This window comes from Astatotilapia calliptera, chromosome 11 (genome assembly GCF_964374335.1).
Source record: "Astatotilapia calliptera chromosome 11, fAstCal68.1, whole genome shotgun sequence".
Classification (NCBI taxonomy): domain Eukaryota; kingdom Metazoa; phylum Chordata; class Actinopteri; order Cichliformes; family Cichlidae; genus Astatotilapia; species Astatotilapia calliptera.
The window spans coordinates 29233620-29251163 of NC_137432.1; the positions used below are offsets into that span (position 1 = coordinate 29233620).

The window sequence follows — 17544 nt, forward strand, 5'->3', positions numbered from 1 at the left end:
ATAACTTTGAAAAGAAGATAACAAGGCCCAAAGGCATGCCCTCAGGATCATATATATCAATTGCTAACATATAGCTGGGAAACATGAGCTTAGCTCTGAGACTATAAAACATTTGGCTCACCTTAGCTATAACTCTAAAACAGAGAAGAAAAACATGTCTACATTTCTCAGTATTGTGTTTTTAACTTGTAAAGCGCTTTGTGACACATGCCTGTGAAAGGTGCTATATAAATAAACTTTACTTACTTACTTACTATATAAGAAAAATAAGATAAAGTAGGCAAAGTAAATAATAATCTACAAGAAAATAGACTTACAGAAACATTTGCACTTATAAATCGATTAAAAGCAACACATAAAGCTCACAAATAGGCAGTTTTCATAAAAGAAAATCTATGAAAGCGCCTTTTATCTCCACAGTAATAATCTGTGAAACCTCACATGACAAAAAAAACCTCTCAGAGGGAGACAATAATGAGAGTATGCAGCGTTTAAGAGAGCGAGCGAGAGTGTAATTCCCAAACCGCGGCCTATTTCCAGCTCTGGCTCTGTGGTATTCTCACAAACATTCCCCAGCAATACAGTCAGGAAATCAGCAGCTCTGTGGCTCTGCTGCCCTCATACACAAACTGTGCGCATCAAACCATGTTGGGGTTAAAACAACAATCTCTGGCTGTGGATTTGATCAACAAAAGAAATAGTCTGAACTCGGTTTAATAAAAAATAAATCTTTAAAATAATTATTTAAAATAAATCAGTGATATTCTAAACGACTAAAACGTTCACAACAAATCAGGTTGGAAGTTGTCACTTTACATTTCCAGACTCAGATTTGTACCATTTTACTACACATCTATAATAACTTAATGATGAAGCTGTTTACAGCTCTGCAGCAAAATTATACAGAGACCCTGGATTGTTAAATGCTATCTTTCTGTGACAGTGCAGGCACGAACTTGTGTGACAGTGTGAAAAAGTTGTGGTGTAACAAGTTTCTGGTTCCACATTCAGTTATTTCCGTCTGAGTTTCGCAGCAGGGTCTGCATGGCACACTCCGTGGCACGTCACATCCCCATGTGCTCTGTTGTGAAACATCTGAAAAGTTTTGAAACTAAACTGAATCGTATTCTTATATCAGGAAAGGATTGCGATTGGTGAGATTTAGCCTGTGTAAAAAAAAAAAAAAAAAAAAGAGTTTTTTTCTAGATTAAAAAAATAAACATTGTTTTAATAAAATTAGAATCAAAACTATGCAACTTTTGTCAGCAATAAAAATCATATCTCTGTGTTCACAGCTTAATCCTATGATTTCAAAAAGAACTGTGATTCCATGTGAGTGTCCCCAAGAAACAAGACATGAACAACACTTCCTGTATACAAGCAAATGCACCACTATCGAGGCCTTAAGACGTGAAACATCTTGTGAAAAAAAAAGACACGAAATTCTGAATTTTTCTGATGCAAACTTGGGTTCATCAAATCTCACGAGCACACAGCAGCTGGGAGAATTTCAATCAAGTTGTATCACGGCCAATTTCATACGTAGCTATGTCAAGATGTCAAAAGAGTCGATTTTATGATCTTTGCATGATTTTTTTTTATTCAGTACTGGTGCTGATTGGTCCAATCTGATTATTCACTTGCGACTCACCTACTGTTAATGCAACTGTTCACACCAACAGCATAATTTACTCTTTATTGTATTATTTTTTCCAAACCAAAATGATTTTTCAGATCCAACTAAACAGATCTGACTAATCAGTGTTGCTTTTTCGCAACACGCTTGGAGTCTCTCCTCTGCCAGTAAAATCTAACTTGCAATCAAAGCTTTCCTAGAAGCAAGTCTAACCACCTCTGATACTTATTTAGGCAGTTATCTAAACAAGCCTGTGGTAGTTTTTTGTATTCTTCATTTTATATTTTTCGTTTTATCGTGACTCAAACAAAATTCCATCTTGAATACAAATTTTGAATGATGAAATGAACATAATATAGATGAAAATCCAAAGAATTGGATTTGTGTTTCATTCACACTGACCCACCAAGGAGATAGGCTACATACAAACTCACACTATGATCATCATAGTAAGATTAACTTCAATTTTAGTGCTCATTGAAGTGTGTGTGTGTGTGTGTGTGTGTGTGTGTATATAAATATATATATATATATATATATATATATATATATATATATATATATATATATATATATATATATATATATAATATTCTGTAACTCTGAAACTTCCGTCGGTGCTGTGCTTTTTGGAAATCGAATTTCCCAGAGGAACTCACCCGAGGGATTAATAAAGTTCTATCTAATCTAATAAACACTGCATTTACAGTATCACCAGCCAGATCTGATATTTAAAAAATGCTTTGATCCCTACGATTCCTGCTCTGACAAGTCAACACTTTGGACTGTTACAGATCTCAGACTGTCCTGATAAGCATGTATATGCAGGCTATAACACATGGTGGGTAACTGTCCTGATTCCTTGACTTAACCTATCACCCCTGTCAAAGGTAGACCCTTCCTTTTGCTACCCAAAGGACAATTTTACAGCTCACCATAGTTTTTTCTGATTTTCACCAGCAGTAGTAAACTGATTTCTGACCTGCCATTCATAAATAAATTTGTTAATTTTGATTGAGATGTGATATTAGTTGCTTTCAATTCCTTTATTCTTATGCATTATGTGCTTTGTTACTTTGGGTTGCATGTAAAAAACCCACTGGTGTGAAACTGATTCACTAAAAACAGGTTTGGCAGATGTCGAGACCCGTGTTTCTTTATATAGTTCTCTATAAGGAGTGGCATCGCATAAAGGTGATAAAAGCACAAAGATGATAAACCCTGTGGGTAAAAAACACAAAACATCTGAGCCCAGAAACAGAGAAACAAACAGCCCTCAAATTGAGCGTTAAGCAGCTTTGCAGTAAATCCCAACCAAATGTGATCCACAGGGGGAAAAAAAAGCAGAGAGCGATTAAGAGACAGAACATGACGTCCTACATCACTGACCAGGAAGGTTAAAGATTTGAGATAGAGAGACATTAACTTCTATTGTCACCTATCAAAATAGGTGAGTTTTCTACTAATCACTTTACATTTTTAAACAGGTCTTTTTATTTAAAAAATGAAAAGCCCCTTTTTATAAATATAATCCTTTTTTTTTATTTAAAAAAAAGACAAAATTTTATGGTGACCCAAAAATAAATAGTTAGACTGAAGGCTTCAGTGGGGCACCAGATAAAAATGGATGCTGATGATGTGCTGCAGGATGGGAGTGTGTGGCATGTGAGAGACACGCTGTTCTCTGCAGTCTGCACGTTGGAGTCAAAACAGTGGCTCCCCGACCAGAGGCCACCCCACAGTGAACCCCCAATCCAGCACATGCTCCAGCCAGGCACGTGCATGCTGCCGTCTCCCCAGCCTGACTTTGCCATAGATGTGACCTGACGTGGTCTGCGCACATTCCCTGCACTGTGATGAGCTTTGTGTTTACACGTTTTCACACGTCTAATAAATCTGCAAGGAATATCTGAGCACAAAAGAGGTTTATGGTGCAACACAGCCTATAATGACTATAATATAGTTTAATTACAAGCATTTCTTTACATTTCTGCACCAGCTACACCCAGACATCCAACTTGTTGCAACCTTTAAATTATAGGTTTTTAATAATAATGCTTCATTTTTTAATTTAAGATTTATTTAATGATGCAACACTTCTGCATTCAGCATTTCATTTCTGTTGTGATGTTTCAAGTCTTGAAGACAATCACCAATCACGGAGCAACCAGAAAAAAAGACCCTGGTGACTCCCATGTGAAAATGTTCATTTACAGCAGAGAAACATGTTTACAGCCATCTCCAGAGACCAGTTTGGGTCTCTACAGCTCATTTACCACTTCTTGATAAATGTCACCAGGGTATACCTCACCCATTTGAACTTGATTACTTAAACTTGGAGGAGTGGCTGCTTTGACTGACAGGTGAGTGCTGGCACAAGCAGCTGTAGCCAGCAGCTGTTTGCTAGGCTTCATTGCTGTGAAATTGGACCTGAGAGCTGGGTTTTGGTGCTGGCGCCTTTTACAGCAAGACTTTGTTTTCATGACTGAAATTCTAGTATGTTATTTGTCACTTAGCACAAACTAGCAGGTATCTCTGTCTGTGCTATCCACCCATACAGTCTATGGGTGCAGTTTTCTAACCGTGCTTGCTAGCATTAGCTGATAACTTAGCATTTCACCATTTGCTCTCCTAAAATGACACCAAAAAAAGTCCAAATATATTTGTTGAGACATCAGTGTAAAGTTACATTGGCTATATTTATTTTTATATACAGTGTATAAGCTAAATAAGATAATGAGGCCTGGAAATATAGTTACAATACTGCTTTTTGGGGTTGAAACTGTTAGCTGGAATTGTGGCTTCAGATTCTTTTTTGCAGTTTCCTAACCTGAGAGTGTCTAACTAGAAATTCACAAGACACACCTACTCGTGTCAGTAGGTCTTTCTCATGAAATATTTAGTAGACTATTTCCTTCTAGCATTAGTAGCTTAGTTACCATAAACTCATGTTTGTTATCTGTTTATTTAAAAATAACCGAACAGGGGGTCTTCAAAGGCCCTTAGCCTAAGATACAACAAAATTACACTTTAGCTTTATACTCATAACAAGATCTAGTCTTAAAGGAAGCCTCGAACAAGAGGTTTAGTTGTTTTTTTTAAAGGAACAACACACTTTAGCTTCTTTGCATATTGTGTTAAAAATGTAGTGAAATTAAACACACTGCCTGTGATCTCAAGAGTGAAACCCATAAAAAACACTAGCAATATGAGAGAATGAATATATACTTGATGAGCTCAGGACTGAAATATCATGCACCTATAAGTGGAGTTCATCTTTCTGAGAGATTTTGAACTCATAATAAAAGTTTATTTTTATCTGAGGATGAGACTCACAGTTCATTTAAATTTCCTGCACTACTGCTTTGAATGTCACCAACTCCTGAATATATTTCTGCCCTAAAACAAATGTCTGCAAAGCTATTTCTTCTAAATAACTTCACTTGGTTTTGAATATTGGGGTCATTTATCTGAGCGTAATCCAAAGTGCCTTTAATTAAGATTTGTTAGTTGAGAACGCGCCCCCACCCCCAACCTCCATCCCAAATAATCATCCTCCAATCCACATTCGCTACCGATGACCCTATCCCCATTCTTTTGTCTCTGTGGTTCAGAACAGATTTTGATGACGCATCAACGGTCAACCAATAGGCGCTCTTCATTAAGGGCCGTGTCCTGATGCTAGCATCAGTGAAAATTTTCCCCAGTAACGTGGGGAGGAGGAGCTAATGGCGGGAGCAGAGGGTGCACGTGGCGCCCAACGAGTTCTCAGCCTGTCACAGGGCATCACATCAGCCTGTGAGCAGGCATGCGCACTTTATACCCTCCACACCCTGCAAGAGAAAGGGAGAACGTGCAGAAAAGCAATTGCAAATGTAGCGCACTCACATTTGTTGTTGTATGTAGCATGGCACGAATCGAGCACCAAGACACTGAGGGGTCGGTTTTGTGTGACTAACCTGTCACGTTTTGCTGCACTTGACCGATGGCCAGCACACCTCTGCTGAGGAACTTGAACATTTCCACCATGTTATAATGAAGATTTTGGTTTATAAGGTTTTGTTTTGACCATCATCCAAGATTCAGTATAAAGGACAACAGAAAACTGGAGCTCAAAGACTTGGTTGTTTCCAGCATACGTTCTGCATTTTTCAACATGCAGATGCATGTATTGCATAGATTTCCAACTGACTAGCGTGCTAATCTACAAAACCACAAGTATTAGATTGCACTGGCAGACAAAAAAAAAAATATATATAGCTGCCTCATTTGAAAAGGGAGACATTACATATGAGTGACCACATCCTGTTGCGTGCAGATGACACGAGTCTGTGTTGCAGGAAATGCTGTAGCTGTGCAGCTCCCTGTGCCAACCTCACAGCGGTTTGTACGCTGCCGCCACCATTTTAATTTCAGAAGAAACTGTGCCAAGAACAATTGATTTTTCTACATGTTAAAATATTCACAGCTTTATTAAGTCAATACGAAAATAAAGTGATACATTCATAAAAACAAAAGGGACTCGTGAGATTTGTTTGGATTAAAGTTCTGCACAACCATGCATTTCAGTAAAGTCTGCACTAAAATTAGTACATCCCAGAAGGAGGGTTCTTAGCCAGGGTGCTAATCAAGGTAGTTGCACACAGGACTTCACAAAGTATTGTTAAAACAGTGAAATCACAACCAGAAAAAAAAAGTAGAGTTTAGTCCCTTTGCATATCCACTGTAACATGTACATGTTTCTTTAGTTCTGTGCAAATATTCACTTAATCTCAGACACCTGGCAGATACAATTTTATAAACACAGATCAGCCACAACATTCAAACCACTGGCAGGTGAAAGGATTAACATCATTTCGATCATATGTTTACAGTGTTACGTTCTGACTTGGCTCCTAGTTTTAATAACATTGTTGAAGGCCAAACGCGCTACCTCATATTAATGGCACCCCCCCACAGCAGCAGACTCCCCCCAGCAGAGCGATGTGCTCCGACGTGCCGCAAAAACTCTTGGGGACAACTTAACGAACACAAGGTGGAACGAGCATCAGTCACAGAATCCACATCCAGCCACTGTGGTTTCAGCAACATGAGGAGAACCTACCTACAAAACTTTAAAATGTTGTGGCCAATTGGTGTATAGACATCTGTGTATAGACATAGCCCTGTTCACAGGGCTATGCAAGGTTCTTTGGGTCAAAGGAAAAAAAAAAAAATTTTAAAGCTACATTTTTAAACCCTTTTTCCACATTCTGAGCCTGTCTTCCCTTCATTACCAGGTAAACTTCACTTGCAGTTAGCGTTCCCTTAAAAACTTGTTTCACAGTTTAGGTTTCTCTGCTTTTTATAGCTCAGAACAGCACTGACAGCATTCTGCAAGCATCTAACCTGGTAATAACTAATAGTCAGATACAATTAGCTGTCAAGGTTTTGATCACCCACCCAAACCGGTCTACAGAAAAGAGTCCAAACATGACCCAGAGTGACCCATCCCGATAAATCCTGAAAGTCCTGGCAACAGAAAGAGTAGAAAACACTCAGTGCCCGGTCAGAAAGTTTTGCACGTGGTAAGTGAGGGATCCCAGAAATTCAAAGTGTGATTATGACTGTGAGGTGAGAAAAGTTCGGTCCCCAGAAACACTGCTGTGTCTCGACTTCTACTTCCTCGCTCCACCGCCATCACTTGTCATTGGTTCATCCATTATTTCGACGAATGGCACCGGCAGTCGAGCCTCTTCAGGGTGCAGGCTGGGCATTCACCTTCTCCGTCATCTGTTTGGCACTGTAGTAAGACAAACTCAGGCCCATGATGGCCAGCATCATGGCTATCTGGTTGACAGTACGGTCTTGTGGCTGCGCCTGCACCTGACCTGCTACTTGCCTCTGCAGAGAAGGGGAAAAGGGTCAGAGAGCAGTGGACAAAAAAAACTTCATACTTTAAAAAAAAAAGCCCAACATCTGCAACTTCAGTTCCACAGCTCTGTGCCATGTGACCCAATGTTCAGAAACGGCGATTAAAAATTTACAAGACTAAGAGATTTTAGTCAAAGAGGAACAAGAAGTAAAAAGGAACTATACCAGGAATGAAAATACTAGGAAGTGATGCCTACATTGGATGGTGTGTACTGTAAACAGCTTCTGAATGTACAGCCACCTCCAAGATCATTTGAATTCCTATACGGCTTTGGAAATTTAAAATTCCCTCACTCGTTAAAAAGAATATACGTGGCAAGATGTGGCCTCCAGTAAGAGGACAAAGCCCACAAATAGCATTTGTTTTCAGAACTAGCTGTAACTTTTTAGCAGTTCATAGTCATTATCATTTCTGATATAGAAACAAGGCTTTGTTTCCAAATTGGCGCACATAAGCAAACACAAAATGTCCACAGCTAACGAGACGTACGAACTGACACAAGTGACGCGTGGATTATGCCGACCGCGGGTGGAACAAAAGGAGCCGAGAGTATATGGTATCACAATGATTAGTGTCACCCCTAATTACGTTTGTGTTGAAAGCAGATTGTGGGTCACTGAGCCCCTCGTCTAAAGCGAATGTAAATGCTTATGTAAGCATGAAATAAAGACGATATGAATACTGGGTGACCAAAGGGAGGATAAAGGTGAAGTCCCATTAAGCTTGCACAAGAGGGTTTTTGAAAGGATTTAAAAAGCCACATTACTCCTGCAGATGGCTCAGTGGATGGAGATCAGTGTGAAAGCATCTATCAATAATATGTTCATTAATAAAGTGACAGAACATAAAGTTCATACCTGGAGGAGACGGAAGTATCCAGGTGTCAGCCTGCCCAGTCTGATGATCATGTCTGCTAACTGGGTGTGAGGTGGTTTAAAGCTGATGCAAGAGCTGGGCTGGTTCAAGACCTACGGAGAAGTAAATTTGAAATATTAATACATAAAAAACAACAAGAACAGGATTTCCATTTGTGTTTTGAGAGTCTGGGATTAATCGACTTTTAGAAAAGCACGAGATAACCAAAGATCTGAATTTCAAAATGAGATGTAGCTGCCAAAAGATGGAGAGTAGAAGATTGGCTTGCGAAAAAAGCTAAAGCATCTGATCCATGCGTGAGGAAGGTACATCCCCTGCCTGAAGCCACGGTACAAAAAACGTTCATGTGTACAGAGAAGCACTTTCTTTGTGCTTAAATCCATCGTTTCACATCTGGAATCCTTTTTGATTTGCCCTTCTTTTTTTTTGCACAGATTTTTTTCATATTTTGCTTTCTACCAGGAATGCCCCTCAGCACCACCTCTTTATTAAATTATGATGTTTGGACCAGAGCAACAGAGCCTCTATTCAAGCTGCATCAGAAACAGACACAACAAAGAGAAAGACAGTCTCGTTCATTCACATATGGACAATCCCATATGTGACAGATGCGAGGGCTGGTTTAAAACAAACTGGATACTAATAGTCGAACAAAGTCATTTAAAAAAGTAAATAAATAAAAAAAAAAAAAAAAAAAAAACGTAGCTTGAGAAATAAAAATAAAATACACCAGAAAGGGAAAAGACTCTACAAAGTGGAGTAAGGTGTAAGGATATGAGACGGTTAGACATTAGGTCATCTAAAAAAAAAAATTAAAAAATCCCACCTCAGCATAATGATGCACAAAAAGGTTCGACTTACAACAAGCAAACCAACAAGTGTTTGCTTCATAAAGAAACAGCAAAGTGACTTTTCTCTGAGATGCATCTGCGCTGCAGGCTGTGGGAATTTTAAGGAAAGGGATTGTGGAGAAGGTAAGACATTCAGTATGTGAAGGATTAATGCGCCAACCTGGTTGGAGTTACACCCCTTGGGAAAGGAAAAAAGGAAAATATAATCCAAGCTTTAAGAGTTGGTCCTTGTGTCTTATAAAAACCCCTTTGGAGGGGGGTTCTCACCTTTCCAAAAAACAACGTCGAGAATCTCACTCCAACTGGCCAGCGGGACCTTCTACTTCTCAGCTTAAAAACCCATAACAGATGCCAAACCGTGATGAACTTGAACTATAGAGAGCTTCTGCACCGCGCTCCGCCTTTTTATACAGCCCCTGCCCAACCAGATCTTCAGGCTCGCCTACGAGCACACGCCCCCTTTCCAACACAGACTCACCGCTGTCACACCGCATTACTCTCAGTGGGTTGCTTTCCCCCAAAAAACCCTCACACACCCCTTCCACAGCCTTTCCAAAACAAGAACTGCCGGACAGGATTAGCTCACTTAGTCAACAAAATGTAAAGAGAATAGTAGCAAATTGAAAGACAGCAAAACAGTTCCATCTCAGAGGTCACATGTTAAAGTTTAGTTTGTTAAATAACCAGCTTGCTGTGGATATTTAATCTCCAATTAGGGCAAATATTAAATGTCATAGACCTCCGGAAGGCCCATCAAGAAGCTCCTAGCAGTGCAGGTTGGAAACTTGGGACATAATTTCCTCTTATTAACGTTTGTTAATTTAAGTGTGTTTTAATTTCCTGCTGTGACTGTTTGCGTTACATAATTTTCTCATTTCACCAAGAACACAGTCGTTTACAATCATGTAGCCTCTGACATGAGAGTACACGACATTAATTTTAAGGGTTTAAATTTCCAGTATTAATTAACCTTTACTTTAACACCTTTCTTAATGACTAATTTCAATCACTGCTGCAATTTCAATTGAGATTTCCAAACTGATCCGATGAGGATATTCTGCTGAATTTCCATTAATTCCCAGGAACTCAAATGTTTGCATCTTGTCATTCACAGACACACACACGCACACACTCATATACATGTATTGCTTGTACATGGGAAAGAATCTTAAGACACAAGGAGCTTCCCAGCGTAGATAAGCAGCTGAGTCAGAGTTTAGGAGTGGTTTGCTACATGCACTTCATCTGTGAAGTATTCATGTTTGTTTGAAGTCTTAATGGTTAATAATAGGGTGTTTCCCGGTTTCATGTCACTTCTGACCATGTTTCAAAAATACCAAACAGAATCAGATAGTGACTTTGAGGCATGTTGACACGCGAGTATTTAGTGCATTCATGGACATCCTATCTTGATGTGTTCCCTATTGGCCTCAGTCTAATTAGTAGACCCAAAAAATGCAATACAATGCACAAAAGAAATCTCCCCTTTCGAACAGTAAAAGCTGGGGGGGGAAAAAACGTGAAGAGGTTGACTCCATCGTTTCATGCTTCCCACAAATATCGGTACTAAAACCTGAACGGTGTCAGTCTGGATTAGTGTCACACATTCACCAGGACCAGCAAACATTTTCTGGGTACACTGTGTACTTTATTCTAAACAGCCAATGAAATCCCGTAGACTCTCCTTTCTTCCCGTCTTGGTCCCGCCTCATGTCACAATTTACTGCCCACTGGAGCTCAATCCCCCCCCCCCCAGCAGCAGGGGATCTACTGTGAGTGAGCGAAACATATGAAAGGGACGGAGGTAGATGTGTGGCACAACTGTCGACCAAGTCAAAATCTCCTGACATGCAACAGCAGCTCAGGACTGAATGCTCAACGTGACTGTGATCAAGCAGTTGAACCACTCTATTGTCTGGTCATCCACTACATTCATCACTATGGCATGAGTATATTGTTGACATGCCTGTGTGGATTTGCTGAACAAGATCCTGTGTGATGGAACAACTGGAAACATCTAAAAGAAACTTAAAGCTTTCACAAATGTTTAATTACAAAAAAAAAAAGGATTTTTGGTTTTGTGTGTTATTCACAAAAAATAAAAAAATCCATTGTTTAAATCTAAAAGTGAATGTCCCTTTCAAAGAAACACCAGGAAAATAGTGTAAAAGGGAAGGGTGAGTGGATTTTCGAGCTTCTATACTGTCCAGGTACAAAATGTACACAATATACACATGCCAGGACTCCAGCAAGACCAGGACTCAACAAAGATGTTAAATGGTAAATGGCCTGTATTTGTATAGCGCTTTTCTAGTCCCTAAGGACCCCAAAGCGCTTTACACAACCTGTCATCCACCCATTCACGCACACATTCACACACTGGTGATGGCAAGCTACAATGTAGCCACAGCCACCCTGGGGCGCACTAACAGAGGCGAGGCTGCCGGACACTGGCGCCACCGGGCCCTCTGTTAGTCTCTGCTGGCCCTGCACACAAACTGACAGCATAAAAAGAACAGCATAAAAAAACCCCACACTGTACAGTGAATTGAATTTAAATTACCCCCCCAGTTTAGATTACAATTTCTTTTGTAACATTTTTATCCAAAGTCTTCACCCTTATTCATGCTCATGAGTTTGTTAGATACAAAACTGTCCTTCTAGGCGTTTTAAATGTCACACTGCTCATCAGGCGCTGCTTCATGAGCAAGTTTTTGTTTTCATAAGACGCTGACAACTTTTTTTGTTTTTCTTTTTTGGAAAAAAAAAAAAATCATCTGCAATAAGGTGCCACAACAAACTCAGTCAACTTTCTAACTTCAGACAATGTTAATTAGCCCACTATCTCAGGTAATAATCAGCTGTTTGCTTTGGAGATGTTTCTTCGCTCCGTGTTTGTGAACACGTGGTGAAAAGTCAAAAACGTATCTGAATTAAGTTTGCGCGAATTAAAAGTGACAAACAGCTTTACCGACACAGCGCGGCGATTCCAGTTGTTATGTCACAAAGTGATCGTCGTGGACGCTTGTTCATCATCAGCGCTCATGTCTTTACCTTTTTCCTCTTTTAAAAGTATGGACTGAAGATCGGCGTGCTCACCTGCAGCTGTGCGGGGGGTTTGCGCAGTACGGGGAGAGTCAGCCTGCATGTGTTTTTATAAATTGCGCACTGTGGGCATTTTATAAAGTCTATAGGAAGCCGGGACGTGGTCGGTATGGAAGGGGGTGGGGCACTGTGAGACAGACATGCCAATGTGCACGTGAAATGCACAGAGCCCCACGTTTAGGAGGAATGGGCTCGTCCGCTATATGTGCGCTCGTATTTAGCGCTGGAACATTTTGTCTTTGCGATTTATGGATTTGTTTTATGTAACAGCAAAACAGACTGTAGGTACCCGGACATGCCATGTGTAGCATACGCTTCGGGGTATTTTTAGGTTTGAACACTAAACAAACGGAGAGGCTGTAGTAATATATAGGCTGGCTGGTATTAAATTTGTGAAGTAAAGCATAAAAATGTCTATATGCTCAACATCCCTCATATTTAAATTATTTTTGAAAGAACAAAAAATATGACTTTGTAGATTTTTTAAGTGTTTGTTGTCCATACCGTATATGACATTTGCAAAATGTTTAGAAATCAGACTGACATAAAGTTGTTTTGATTGTTTAATGACAGTCATCTTCACTACATGCTGGTTTCATTGCATGTTTTTGTCAGATTAAAACATCTACTTCAGCTTTTGTGACCAGTGTGAAATTTGCTTTTTTGGCAGTGAGAATCTGAACAAGTTTGGATTAAAAGTTTCTTTTTGACTCGGAACAATCACATTGATATCAGGTCAAACACTTAAAAGATCTCTAAACTGGGTACTTTTTGCCATGTAGGTGGACTGAAAATGTAGGTGCTTTTGTTGACATTATGGGTGAAAAATGACCTAAAACACTACAAATGAGGGCATTCAGGAGAGTCATCATATCTAATTTTGATGGCCTTATATCTTGTCACATGAAATATGCATAACCCTTAGAAGAATGTTGGAAACATTTTAGAGATAAGTTGTCTTGATTTGTCTTCATCTGGTACTCAGTGTTTCTCAAACTATAGAGCAGGCCCTACAGAGCCACTGTAGGTTTTATATGGAGTGATATGAAGTCAAATGAATATGACTTTTGAAGAAACTTTTACCAAAAAAGGTGGAGGGGTGCTGATGTTGCTGTGCAGACAGATTTATTCTTTCTTTCTTTTTTTTTTTTGCATTAATGATGGATGGAAATTTGGGGGTTTGGGGACTGAATGCTTTTCTGTGTTTGAAGTGGGACATACAGGAAAACCTTTGAAAACCACTGAGGTAGAGAAGGGAAATAAGTCTGATGAGATAATTAGTTCAGAACTAAATCAGCTTTAACATGAAAGCCTGTCTTTTACTGACTGTAGTTAATCACTGAGTCATTTTGGTTAACACAGTCGTATATTTTTTTATGTTACATTATTTTACAATAATGTCATTATTTCACATTATTGGACATAATTAAACTGTAACTTTCTTTCTGTTATGTTAGTGTTTGCAGTGTAGAAGGTGATAAAGTTAAGAAGGATTCAGTTGCATTTGGATTTGAACCAGTGATTTGAATAAATGACCTCCTGTGCGAGGTGGCTGGGGTCACGAGCATTCCCTACCTGGGAGAGAAAGCACACGTCGAGTTACCATGTAATTTAAATCAGTAAGCTATTAATTTACTTCAGCTGCAGGAAAACTTCATTCTCCATCTTTTTGTGTCATATGTGCTCTGGAGCAGAAAAATTGTGTGCTTATCTCATTAAATTTGATTTATAACTTTAAAATGCTGCGGCATGGTTAAATATACCTGTGGTTTCCATTGTGTTATTAATCATCTTCAGTTGCAGTTTAATAAGTGTCGCCCTCTTGTCTAACCCCTTATCTTAGGTGATTTGTTGCTGCCCACTGACATAGTTTTCAAGGCATCGTCCAGGCATTAACACAGGAGTGACATAACAGTTAAGTGATGTGACATATGTGGTTACCTAACAGTGTAGGGAGGCCATTATATATATGACCACATATGATCCCAACAAGCAGATGGAGGGTTTTTCCCTGCATTAACACATTCATTGTATTTTATCTGCTGAAAACAATTTTGTATATTTGGTGATAAACAAGCAAACTACCAAAGGAGACGTAATTAAGAGATAACTAATGGACTTCTTATTGTTGGCCCGGCTTCCTGCAGATCCATGTGGTTTACAGTGCACACTGTCGTTTTGTGGTATCTAACCTACAGTGGCTTGCAAAAGTATTCTGAACAGCCACAAACATGAATCAATTTTATTGGAATTCCTCGTGAAAGAGGTGTACACGTGAGAAGTAGAACAAAAATCATACATGATTCCAAACATTTTTTACAAATAAATAACTGCAAAGTGGGGTGTGCGTAATTACTCAGCCCCCTGAGTCAATAATAATAATAATAATAATAATAATAATAATAATCAGATGAGGTGGACAGCGTTTGTGAACAGCAGTTTTCAGATCTTGCCACAGATTCTCGATTAGATTTAGATCTGGACTTTGACTGGGCCAGTCTAACACATGGATATGTTTTGTTTTAAACCACTCCATTGTTGCCCTGGCTTTATGTTTAGGGTCATTGTCCTGCTGGAAGGTGAACCTCCGCCCCAGTCTCAAGTCTTTTGCAGACTCCAAGAGGTTTTCTTCCAAGATCGCCCTGTATTTGGCTCCATCCATCTTCCCATCAACTCTGACCAGCTTCCCTGTCCCTGCTGAAGAGAAGCACCTGCTGAAGAGATGCTGCCACCACCATATTTGACAGTGGGGATGGTGTGTTCAGACTGATGTGCAGTGTTAGTTTTCTGCCAAACATAGCGTTTTGCATTTTGGCCAAAAAGTTCCATTTTGGTCTCATCTGACCAGAGCACCTTCTTCCACATGTTTGTTGTGTCCCCCACATGGCTTGTGGCAAACTGCAAACGGGACTTCTTATGGTTTTCTGTTAACAATGGCTTCCTTCTTGCCAGTCTTCCATAAAGGCCAACTTTGTGCAGTGCACGACTAATAGTTGTCCTATGGACAGATTCCCCCACCTGAGCTGTAGATCTCTGCTGCTCGTCCAGAGTCACCATGGGCCTCTTGCCTGCATTTCTGATCAGCACTCTCCTTGTTCGGCCTGTGAGTTTAGGTGGACGGCCTTGTCTTGGTAGGTTTACAGTTGTGCTATACTCCTTCCATTTCTGAATGATCGCTTGAACAGTGCTCCGTGGGATGTTCAAGGCTTGGGAAATCTTTTTGTAGCCTAAGCCTGCTTTAAATTTCTCAATAACTTAATCCCTGACCTGTCTGGTGTGTTCTTTGGCCTTCATGGTGGTGTTGCTCCCAATATTCTCTTAGACAACCTCTGAGGCCGTCACAGAGCAGCTGTATTTGTACTGACATTAGATTACACACAGGTGCACTCTATTTAGTCATTAGCACTCATCAGGCAATGTCTATGGGCAACTGACTGCACTCAGACCAAAGGGGGCTGAATAATTACGCACACCCCACTTTGCAGTTATATATTTGTAAAAACTGTTTGGAATCATGTATGATTTTCGTTCCACTTCTCACATGTGCACCACTTTGTATTGGTCTTTCACGTGGAATTCCAATTCCAATGAAATTGATTCATGTTTGTGGCTGAAATGTGACAAAATGTGGGAAAGTTCAAGGGGGCCAAATACTTTTGCAAGTCACTGTAACACAGCATATCTCTTTAGAGAAGATGCATGGCATAAACATTAATACACCGCATAGGATGTAGATGAGCAGCCTTCCATTTTCCATGAAAACATCTGTCTCTCAGATCAAAAGCCAGTATTTTGTACAGATTTGTATTCAACAATGAATACTGAGCATTACTCTGAAAAGTGTGGTAATCCTGTTACACATATTTTTGTAATAATTGAAACTAATAAAATCAACTGTACTTTTGCCTTGCTCTATATTGCTTGTTGAGAATGAAAGAAAGAAAAAGAAAGAAAGATTAAACCTGCACCATATCTGAATATTATTATCATTTGCTGCTTTGTCTGTATAGAAGCACTAATACACTAGCCTAAAAAAAGGGATGACATCCTCAGAGATACGTCAGCACCCTCAATAATGCGTCATGTTTGACCGAGTTCAGGAGCTGTATAGGCCAAAGGAGAGGGAGACCCCCGCAGGAACAACGATATGCACCTCATCTCTCTGTGGTGATGTGGCACTGACTCCTGCTGGTGCTATGGAGCAAAGACAGTGATGAGGATATCCAGAGGTGTAAACCCCTGAAGCATCAACATCCAGTAGTTATGTTATGTAAAATATTCCAATTGAAGTGAAAATTAAAACTCACTCCAATACAAAATGTGGAAGAGCAAAGAACAAGCTAAAAACAAACAAAATTAAAAGGTACTTTTAAGGTTGAAGGTAAATGCAATAATTTCATAAATGAATCTGTGACTATACACTGATTATTTTTGTTTATCGGACTTAAGTGGCAAATTTTGTATTCTTTAAGTTTATGTAGTTTTTAGGTGACAGTAATATAGTTGTGTTTAAGGTGGTGATCAAATGTGGCATTTAGTGTATAGCTTTAAGGCGTTGCAGGCTTTTGTGAGATAACTTCCACTTGAATAAAATATTTTTCTAGCGCTCTACATTAATGATTGCTCAAGTTACCAATAAACATTTACACGTCACACTTTGCGTATTTTAATGGTTAATGCAATGAGATCACCTTGTCTTAAGGTTTATTTTTTCTCTCATTATAGTGCTAACAAGTTTAAATATACCCAAAACAGGTACAAAAAAAACACTAGCAGCTGCTTAAAATTTCATTTACATGACAACCTTAAATAAATATTTAAAACCTTTAAGTGCCAGTCCTTGGGTGATAATTTAGTAACAATTTATATTAAATTACAAATTATACCAGTAACATTTCCACATAGAGAAGTGTGAAAATTAACTAGCCTGTTGAAAATAGAAAGCCAAGCCTAACAGCAATACCCAAGCAGTCACAAGTAGGGACGAGACCCCATGGATGTAAACTAAAATGGATGTCCTGCCAAAATGGTGGAGCCTGCAGTTTGTTTATGATGAAACCTTTTCAAGGTCGCTGTATCACCTTTTCAAACGTCGTGTCGCAGCATTTCCATTTTTCTGCTCCTTCATCGAGGATTTCCATTTCAACAGTGACCCCAAAAAG

General features: G+C 39.4%; 1 long non-coding RNA gene across 2 annotated transcripts; it reads right to left on the minus strand.

Annotated features, from left to right (window-relative positions):
* Nucleotides 1-6089: 6089 nt before the first annotated feature.
* LOC145431839 (uncharacterized) lies at nt 6090-9684 on the minus strand. 2 transcript variants are annotated; one of them, XR_013912143.1, is made up of 3 exons: nt 9545-9684; nt 8408-8518; nt 6090-7519 (listed from the first exon to the last, which is right to left on the minus strand). It is a non-coding gene; the product is annotated as an uncharacterized LOC145431839 (long non-coding RNA). The 2 variants fall into 2 exon arrangements; XR_013912144.1 differs by having other exon boundaries at nt 9438-9654.
* Nucleotides 9685-17544: the final 7860 nt, after the last annotated feature.